Consider the following 11,134-nt stretch of genomic DNA (forward strand, 5'->3'; position numbering starts at 1 on the left):
AATCCAGAGACAGAAAGCAGGATAGTAGTTGCCAGGGGCTGGGGAAAGAAGGAAATAGCCACAGCTAATGGATACAGGTTTCTTTTGGAGGATGATGAAAATTACACAGTGGTGATGGTTGCACAACCTTCACTGAATTACACGTTTTAAAAAGGGTTTTAGTGTACATAAATGATATCTCAATTAGAAATATTCTGTGCAACATAGGACCATACACCAAAAAAGTGATTACTTCCACTACACACCTATTAGAATTGCCAAAATCCAGAACACTGACAACACCAAATACTATCAAGGATGAGAAGCAACAGGAACTCTCATTACCGGTGGGAATTCAAAATGGCACAGCCACTTTGGAAGACAGTTTGGTGGTTTCTTAACAAAATGAAACATACTCTTACCATATGATCCAGCAATCATGCTCCTTGGTATTTACCAAAGGAGTTGAAAACTTTTGTCCACATAAAAACCTGCACACACAAGTTCACAGTAGCTTTATTCGTAATTGCCCAAACTTGGAAGCAACCAGGATGTCCTTCAACAGGTGAATGGATAAATAAACTGGTACATCCTGACGATGGACTATTTAGTGCTAAAAAGAAAAGAGCTATCAAGCCATGAACATGCATGAAGGAAACTTAAAAGCATATTACTAAGTGAAAGAAGCCAATTTGAAAAGGCTACATAATGTGTATGATTCAACTATATGACATTCTATGGAGACAAAACTATGGAGACCATAAAAAGACCAGTGGTTGAGAGGAGGGGAGGGATAAATGGGCAGAGCACAGAGGATTTTTAAGGCATTGAAAATACTCTGTATGATACCATAATGATGGATATAGGTCATTACACATTTATCCGAACCCTGGCATCATACTCAAGATAACGCAAGATGGATAACAAATCTAAACAGAAAAAGGAAACTACAATGCTTCTAGAAGAGAGGATAGAATGTCTTCATGACCTTAAGGTAGGCAAAGATTTCTTGGAACACAAAAAAACACGAACTGTGTAAGAAAAATAATGATTTACAAAAAGGGCACCAAAATTCAAACTCGGCTCCTCAAAAGACAGCATTTAGGGAATGAAAAGCATGAACAGCTTTGATGACTTCTACAGCCTGATTAGTAGCAGTGGTCCCCAGCAGCTTTTACTGGCTCCCCACTCTCCTGCTGCAAAGGCTTAAGCTGTTCAAAGACCTTGACAACTCCCACCCATCTTTTCTCTCACTCAGATTGATAGACTGACAGGTTGCAAAGGATGTGTCTGGCTCTGACCAATTCAAGAGCTTTCCTGTCTATCAACAAAGCCTACCCCTCCACTAACATTTCTGCAAATACCAATTGGCCATGGTTTTCTCAATCTTCTTTTTAATATTCAATTGGTAGACAAGTTCTAGGCACGAAAGGCCTTAAGAATCACATTTCGAGTAGCATGATGAAATTGACCGTTCTGAAAATGTCTGCATAATACCTCAGCTTGCTCCGGAAGCACCTTCTATAACATAGTATAATCTAGGACTACTAAGGCACTTCATATCTGAGGCACCTCACAAAGCACATTTACGTGAAATTTCATGGAAGCGCCACAACATGTGGGGATTGATACCTCCATTTTCAGATGAGCACATGAAGATTCCTGAGCATTCTTGCAACCTACACTTTACCTGTTTGATAAGTAAAGGTCTGAAGCTCAAACCCAGATCCTGAGCCTCCATCTCCAGCATGTCCCATCTCATTGTCAGGCCTGGCTGTGAGACGATGGTGGAGATCGTCTCCGTCACTAACTCTGCTTCCCCAGCATGGGGGTGCAATGCATGGGCAGACAATATTTAGCGGAATTTACAGAATGGTGATGGAACCAGTCAGACATTTTGCCTAGTCCAGCGTGACCTTGTGCGGTGAGAGCCGCCAGCACGGGGCCGCTGAAGGCTCTGGGAAACCTAAGGTTTTGTAACATGGAAGTAAGCAGCACTGGCGCCTCCAAGCATGAGCTGACCAGCCAAATTTTGCTTAAACTGGAGATCCTTTGGTCACTGGTTACCCGTTGAGGGGAAGTGAGCAAACTGCCTAAAAAGATGAGTCTCATCAGGCCATTGCTCTGGTGCGGGCCATGCTCAGAAATGAGCTTTCAGAGCTTGAAGTTACTCAGTTGTTCTGCAGCTTTTAGGTTGGCGGATTGTTCTGTGAGCCTTCTAATCCTTGTTTCGTTTTGAAATGCCAAAGCCATTACTAACTAAATGAGACCAACTGTGAAGAGCACTTGTCAAAGAGCCAGTCTCAAGTGCTGGCCCTTATTTCTGTCCTGATTCATGCACGGGCGAAGGGTTATGTACTGGACAAGGAAGAACATGGAACCAGGAAGAAGGTGGCAAAGGGTAGAAAACAAGGGGGGTAGGGGGGGTGCAGGACAGAGGTGTGAAGAGCACAAGAGACAAAAGAGCCGGAGAGATGGCAGATAAAACAGTGAGACGTTAGGATTTCAGTGGCGGGCAGGTCTGCATGACAGAGTTCACGGTACAAATCCCACTTTTCAAAGGCATTTGCCAGCCCATTTATTTTCCATTCAACAGGAAGTCTTCCCTAACTTGATTGCATGATGGTATCATGATGTGTGATGTGGCACAAATGGGCAAACCAAGGCACTAATATTATATTAGAGATATTTCTACTGAGGACAAGAAAAGCTTCTCCCCAAATTTCCCCTTGATAACATCTCTCCCCTTCTCAAATCCTCCCATTCCCCCTAAAACAACAACAGGACAAGAAACACATGCTGGATGAAATCAGAGTAACATATATTTATAGCCTCAAAAATTAGTCCAAGAAAGAATGGGCCAGACTTTTTTGCATATGCACAATAAGCTGTGGAATCTACTTGTTTTGGATTTATTGCACCTATTACAGGAAATTGCTGCTTCGTTATCACAATTTCTACAAGGTAGAATGTTGTGGAATCAGTGAGCATTCTGAGTCATTTCCAAAAGTGCTTTTAAGGGCAGTTCTGCAAATAATACTGTTTCTTTAGGGAGAAACAATGTTAACAACCATTTCTTCTTTTCGTGTCATACCAAGTAACATACTACTTTTTGAATCAGAAATAAGTCAAACCAGAATGTTTAAAGTACATATTAATAATGGTTCTTGTGGATCATATAATAGATATTTTAAAAAGCAGCAAAGAAGGCTAAAGTGGATGTGTTTTCACTTAGTAATAATAACTAGTTGATACTTAATCATGCCTATAATTTGAAAGGCAGCATTTCGGATTCGTAAGATTTTCTTCAGTCATATGTGAGCCAGCAGCTGCTGTTCCATTGGGGGGTTGTAGGATGACTTTTTAAAAAAGCCTTTATATGTTTAACAAACTTTTTATTTTAGAGCAGTTGTAGGTTGTAGGGAGAGGGGCCTGAGCTCCAGACTCCTTTGCGGAATGAAAAAAGTGGAGAAACCTGGTGAGATAGGGACCTTTGCCCCCAGTGATTTACATTGCTGAATGAACTTGCTTTGAGGTGGGAGAAAGGGGCCTTGCACCCAGTCCCACGGTGCCTGGTAAGTGGATGCCCAGGAAGGGTTTTGACCACGCTGCAGAGAGGCCCAGGGATCCTGTGGGGGTGTTGTTGATTCAGGTGGTAGTAATTTATGAATGCAGATATTTGCTTAGTGGCAGAGGCTGTGTTTAAAATGTGAGCCTGTTTAAGAGAGCCTCCTAAATAAACTATAAGGCACAAGCGTTATACAGATATGGTACAAATCGGGCTGGTAGGAGAAATGCGCCTGAAGTTTGAATCCATGGGTTAGAAGCCGCAGAGCATGGGGACACTCCAGGCTAGTCTGCAAAGGGTTCCACACAGCTCATGGGCTGCAGGGCTCAGGAAGGTAGGAGCCAGCTGGGTGTGTAGTGAAGCTGTCTGTATTGGGCACTGGATCTCAGCCACGTTTCCTTCTCAGTCTCCGCTGTGCGTTGGTGATGGAGGGTGAGCAGTTCCACTCTTCTCTTCTTGCTCACACTCAAGGGCTCTGCCTGGCATGCAGGCCAGAATTCTCTTGGGCTATGGATTTCCATATATGCCCCTCCATGGAAAGTCCCCAAGCTGATACAGGATGTCCTCAGCAGTACCCCATCCTGTCCTCCTTATCGCAGCTGCAGGCAGCCTGAGCCACATTCCTCCTGCCTGAGTCACTGCTCCAGGCCACAGGCTGCCTTTCCTCCGGCTTGGCCTAGGGACCCGCCACTGTCCTCGCCATCTTCTTGCTTGTCTCTTTATTTTTCAAAAATACCACAAGTTTATTTTTATTACCAAATGGAATGGCTATTTATTATCCAAAGAAACATTTCCATATTTAATTTACCTCCTTTCCTTTTCTTCATTCTTCTCAAGATCTAGCCTATCCCATCCCTGCTGGGCCCCACGCCTAATTATAATATTATTTGTATGCTTCTTTTTACCTAGATTTCCTTGACTATTACACCATTTTGACAAAAGTCCACTGTCCTTTTAGGTTTGGTCCTTACATTCCCATCCACCCATCAGTACATTACTGACGTTTTTCTTGCTTATCAACATTTTATGTCCTTGACCACCTTACTAACCATCCTATGGCAAGAGGCTTCCATTCCCCCCCATGAATGGATGAATGAATGAAAAAATGAATAAACAGGATGATACCAAATGTCTAAAACCAGCGATTTTGAATTTGTTCAATTGACCAGAAATTTTGAGGCCAGGTGGGTCTTACTTATCTTAAATAAGATAAATTGGCAGACCTCTGGATTCATGTCATATTGAATCTCAAGTTTAAAATACCTATAATACATAATTTATTTTAATTAATTGTCTCATGTGATTGTGGGGCTGACAAGTCTGAAGCCTGAAGGGCAGGCCCACAGGCTGGAGATCCAGAAAAGAGCTGATGTTACAACTTGAGTCCAAAGGCAGCCTGGAGGCAGAATTCCCTTCTCTTCAAGGACCTCAGCCTTTTTCTCTTAAGGCCTTGAACTGATTGGATGAGGCCACTCATTATGGAGAGTAACCTGCTTTATTCAAAGTCTACTGGTTTAAACGTTAATCTCATCTAGAAAAACACCCTCTCAGCAACATGGAGACTGGTGTTTGGCTAAATATCTGGGTACTGTGGCCTAGCCCAGTTGCACATAAAATTAACCACTGCAGAATGCCCCATGGGAATATGCACTTGCATGGTAATTTCAGCACTCTCACCTTACATCCTGGCTGATTCCCTATGCTCCTCACCGTCCTCAGGTAGCTCCAAGCCAACCTTCTCCTGCCAAAGGAAGTAGGGGCTGAAAGGAACCGTGTGTGTGTGTGTGTGTGTGTGTGTGTGTGTGTGTGTGTGTGTGTGTGGATGGAGGGGGCCTGGTTCACTGCCCGCCCTGCCTCCTAGGAGCTGTGCTGTTTCACCCTTTGAACTTCAGTTTTCTTAGGTATAAAGTGGACATGCTGCTATAATTACCTCACAGGATTGTAGTCAGTATTAAATGGAAGGAATGTAGTGGAGAGGGAGGAGGCATGATGCTCTGCACTCCTTTAGGTGCAGTCATTGGGCTCTCAGGAAGAGTCAGAGTTCTCTGAGACAGAGCAGGGCAGAGGGTCCCGCGTCGTGATGGACAGGGCGTGATGGACAGGGCGTGATGGACAGGGCAGGGTGGGGAGGCTTTCCCGATAGACTGAAGCAACTTGGAAAGAGGCTCCAACCTCAAGGACAAGCCTAACTTCCACTGAAAAGTATATACTCCCAACCCAGAGCTCCTAAATTGAGTTTTTGGCTCTTTTAAAATTACTATGTGCTCTTTCCAAAAATTCCAGATTTCAGAGTAGAAAGTGTAAGTTCCCTTCTTCACTACTCCTACCCCAAATCCACTCCCTTCTCCAAAGAAGACAACTATTAACTCCTTGGCGTGAATCATTTCACATCCTTTCTTACTGATTTTTTTGTTACTACAAAATTGAGGTTCACCTATGGTTTTGTGATTTTTTTTTATTCACTTAGCAATATACCGTACCTGTTTTTTCATGTTTAAATCTGATTATTTGTATAGTGGGTTTTTCTTACTCACTTAAATTAGAGAAAAAAGGCAAAGAAGGAAGACAAATAAATAAAAAGCTTCTTACAAATAAAAGATAAGCCTCACTGTAGGCCTATAAAACCAGCTTTCTGGGGTGGCCGGTTAGCTCAAGTGGTTAGAGCACTGTGCTCTTAATACCAAGGTTGCCAGTTCAATTTCCACATGGGCCAATCAACTACGCCCTCCACAACTAGATGGAAAACAACGACTTGACTTGGAGCTGATGGGTCTTGGAAAAACATACTGTTCCCCAATAAAGTTTAAAACAAAACAAAACAAAACAAAAACCCCAGCTTTCTGAGAGAGTGTCCACATGATTCACGTCCCTTTTCTCTGGGAAGGGCCCTGGCCCCGGCAGTGCTACCATGAGGGTTTATCTTTGCTGTCCCAGACCCAACATGCACCCCCAAAGTCTCCACCTACACATCCCATTCCTAGAATGTTTTGTCTTGCCTTTCCCCTTGGCTCCTGTGCCCATGTTTGCCTCTGAGGCTGAGACAAAAGCTGCTGGATCTCTGCCACTCCATAAGCAAAGAAATGGAAGCATCAAATTTCAGAGAAAAATGGTAATGAGTGGATACAAATACTTAGGTTTTTGTTCCTTTACAAGACCTTCCAGATAGGCAAGCAAGAAGTTTGGGGGAATTGCACTAATGTGTGTATACTTTCAGGACATTTCGTTTTCAAGGTCTGATATTGTCTCCGAAGGGACTTTTTCTTTGAAAAGACCAGCAAGTCTCTCATCTTTATCTCTCGTTAGCAGTTTCCTCCCCACGTGTTACGAGGGGAGATATCAGTCACCAAGCCAGCCCGTTGGCTGGATCCCTGAAAAAAGCCCTAGCAATACTCCACATGGCAAACTTCAGGCCATCCCCTTCTGCGTTCACACTGGAGAGATCGGAGGCTCCAGGTCACCTGGGCTGGCGGTGGTGACTCATCTTCCTGACCCTGAGCGGAGGAGAGCAGTGCGTTTGGTGCACAATGTGTGCCTTGTCAACAGTCCGCATCCTGTTGGCCAGGAAAACACTGCCTCTTCCCAGGAAAGGCTTTGTCTGCAGCTGGACAGTACCCGTGGACAGAGGCCACTGAGTCATGGAAGAAAACCAGGCTGACTCCAGGGCTTCTGTGTTTGCAGTGGGAAGAAAGGTGCCCCATTTTCATACCCAACCCTGTCACCCAAACAAATAGGTAACTCGAGCCCCACTTGTTAAAAGGGTTTTATGGCCCATTATTAAAGGGAAACAATGGCAGCATACATGATGAGTACCAAGGAAGGCATAGAGCAATAATTATTCTGAAGAGGTCCAGTAGGTGATCCCTCCTGGCCCCTCCTGGCCCTCTGATTCTAGAGGAGCTCATTCATCAGAGTTCTCCACCCTCCACCCCATGACTCTTCTCTTTCCCTGGCCTTAGTCACAGATCACTTATTTATTTAGCCAGTTATTTACTCCCTCCCTTGCTCCATAAAAACGTTGAGCCAGCTTATAAAAATACACAAGAGTAAAGGATGGAATAAATGACCAAGATAAGCAATGAAGAAAAGGGGAAGTTGACAGAGTCAGCAATGAGATGAGCACATGGAAATGTCGATCATACGATGTTATTTGGTTACTATAAGTAGGATGAAAATTTGGATCTAGGAGTCCTAGGAGCCACTGAAAAGAGAAAAACATAATCAGGCGGGAAGGTGCATGTCTCCCAGTAAGTCAGGAAAAGATCCACTTTTCTAATGCAGAGATCAGAAGGAAGTGAGAGATCACAGTTACACTTGCCGGGCACGTAGGCCAGAAACTGAGGTAAACACTCTTCCGACATTTTCTCAATTGATTTTGGCAATTGTGTGGGGTCGATACTATGATGATGTTCATTTCACAGATAAGGAAACTGAGAATTTGAGAGAAAGTTAGTAATTGCCGAAGACCAGAGAGTTAGTCAATTGTAGAAAGGAGATTAAAACCTAGGCTATCAGTGTCCATGTCTGGGGGCCAAACCAGAAAGCTCACGCTGCAGGGCCCTAGGGGGTTATTTCCAGCAACTGATAAATTAGGGATTTTTGTAGGGCTGTGTCTCCTCACCTCTCTCAAGGCAATTCCTTCATATAAGCACAAAAGCATAAACCAGATGAAGTTCAATGAAAGCAATTCTTTGAACCAAACCAGTTTGGCCGTGTGCTTAGTTCTTTGATGATCTAATTTCCTTCTCTGTGTAGATATAAAAATATTGCAGATTCTATCAGGAAGTTGATCAACAGGTATTTCCTCAAACCACAAGTCATTCTAATGCATCCCAAACCAACTCCAGCACGCTTTATTTATACCCTGAGAAATTTGAGGCTGATGTCTTCGGCCTTACCACTCCCATGCCTACCTCTATACGGGATATACTCTTACAGCCAACAGAACACACATGAAGACTTCTGCGCAGAACATCAAGGGGGCAACTTCACCTGCCGTGTGGTTCTTTCCTTTCAACCTATTCCTTGTGAAATGCTTTAGGAATGGGTATTCCCTCTATTCAAGTCCTCATACAATTCAGGCAGCATTTCTCAAACTTTTAGCTTCCACAAGCTACTTCAAGCTAATGTAGACCACCAATTTCAGGTTAAAAAAAAAATGCATCACAATTTTTAGTAATAAAAACATCATATTCTTTTTAAAAACATTTTATTATGGAGACATTCAAACATATGACAGTAGGATAGTATAATGAACCCCCATGTACCCATCACTCAACTTCAACAACTATTGACTCAGCCAATCTATTTCAACACTACTCCCATCCACTTCCTCTCTCCCATATTAGCCTGAAGCAAAACCCAGATATCATCATTCCACCCATAAATATTTCAGTAAGTGTCTCTAAAAGACATGAATCTTTTCTATTAACATTATAAGACCATTTTCACAACTAAAAGTATTTATAAAGTTCCTAAATATCATCAAATATCAAATTTCCAATTTTTCTCAAAAACGTTTTAAGCTTTTTGCTTGACTCAGGATCCAAATATGGCTCACATATTTCTATCCGATAGAACATTATTTTAAATAACACTAATCATTTCATGCATTTGTAAGGGGGCATCATTTTCAATCTCTTCCCAAGGTATCTGTCCTATTTGATCAGGTTTCTTTACTTCAGACTCCATTGGTTTCTTTCCTTACCCTTTATTTTTACTAAGTCAAGCACTCCCAACTCACAGTTATAAGTCACTAGAAACAGAATCAAGTGTCTGATGTTTCTTTCCAATGGCAAGGGATTCAGAAATGAATGATTCCTCACTGAAAGCACTTTAGGCCCAGTTACAAAATCCATTCAAAATCCGTATGCATGCATGCTTTAACTTGGGAGATGGGGGCAAAATGTGTCCCTGTCATCCACACAAGCTGCTCCAAGCTCTGGAAAGCATTTGGTTCAACATGATAGGCAGTTCTAAACTATGCCCAAGAATAGATTGCTCGCCTCTTAAAGTGAAGACAAATATCAGATATTGGGAGAGAGTTCAGCTCCACTCAGAGCAGACTGGACCTCAGTTTCGTCTTAAGAAAACAATCTGGTTTCTCAGCTAATTGTTTTCTCTTTTAAGAGGCTGACTTTATCCTTTGGATCCTACAGGCCAATGCCAGAATTAACAAGATATCTGAGACAAATCACCAGTGGACATGCCATGATAGGCAAAGTCAGGTTCTCATCCAGAGTTGTGGAAAGGCCCTTTGATGGCATAAGGGAAAGTAGAGAGGTGGGGATCAGCCTATAGAAAGAGCTGTTAGGAAGACACTGAAACATCCAGGCAAGAATTGATGTGCTCCTGAAGCTGAGTAGGAAGGAGGAGGGCAGATGGAGAGGAATGCGAGAAAAGAAGAGGGGTCTTAGGGGCTGACTGACGGTAAGGGGTAAAGATGGAAGAAGAAGGAGTCATTAATGACATTCATGTTTCCAATTACAGTGCTGGGAGTCAGTAAAAAGGAATCCTAAATACACACACACACACACTCACACTCACACACACCTCCGTCTCCAAATTGCCCATGGTCCTGAGATGGAAACGGCCAGCTGATCTGTGGAGAAAACATACCCTATGTAAAATACTCTCTCTGTAGTTACAGCAAGGGTTCTCAACACTGGCTGCACATGAGAATCACCTGGGGAGTTTAAAAAGGACTATGCCCAGGCCCCAGCTCAGGCCAGTTGAATTAGAATCCCTGGGCATTTTACATCTCCCGCCGCCTTCCCCACAACACAGGTGTAGCTAACATGCAGCCAGGGCTGAGAGCCGCTAGGCCAGGCATGGACAGCAAGGGTTACCACAGCGCAAGATTACCCGCCTGTTCCAAAATCCATAGGAGGACTAATTGTTGGAACTGGTCACAGCGTGAAGCTTAGTTTGGCTCAGCTTGGCCCCCTGTTGCTTGGGGTGAGTGGAACGACCTGACCTTGGGAACTCAGTTCTCCGGCACAAAGAGGCTGGCAAGGCCAGCCCAGTGGGGGAACAGGAAAGAGGGGAGCCAGGTGTCCGGCACACGTGCTTCCCCTCTGCCTGAGGAAGGTGGCCGTTCTCACACTCTGTGAGTCACATTCACGCTGGGGTGTTTACCAAATGCAGATGCTGGGCCCCACTCCCTGCATGGGTCAGAAGATCTACAATGTGTGGCCCAGGAATCTGCATTTTAATGGGCCCCAGGTGATTCTAGGAGAGGGTTCACCGCACACACGCCCAGAAACCCTGAGAGGCCTGCAGGGGGAACCGTCTGTGGACCCCCATGGTGGACATGTACAGGGCAGGAGTTCTCTTTCGTCTTGGACCCTGGCCCAGGAAACCGAATAGGCAGGTCAGGTCTGAGGTAGCACCTAGCAGTCAGCAGTCAACGTTAGAACAGTCTTAGTGGGGCTCTATCCAACTTGGGGGACCTTAATGGGGAAAATGTGCACCTGCCCCAAGTTTTCATTGTTTAATAGAAGATGGAAGCAAAGCAGGAAGGGCCCTTGGCTCACTTACGCCATTTCACCAAAAGGGAAACGGTGGTGGTGGGGGAGGGGTTCCTAGGCT

This window comes from Hipposideros armiger, unplaced genomic scaffold (assembly GCF_001890085.2).
Source record: "Hipposideros armiger isolate ML-2016 unplaced genomic scaffold, ASM189008v1 scaffold_173, whole genome shotgun sequence".
In the NCBI taxonomy this organism is placed as follows: Eukaryota; Metazoa; Chordata; class Mammalia; order Chiroptera; family Hipposideridae; genus Hipposideros; species Hipposideros armiger.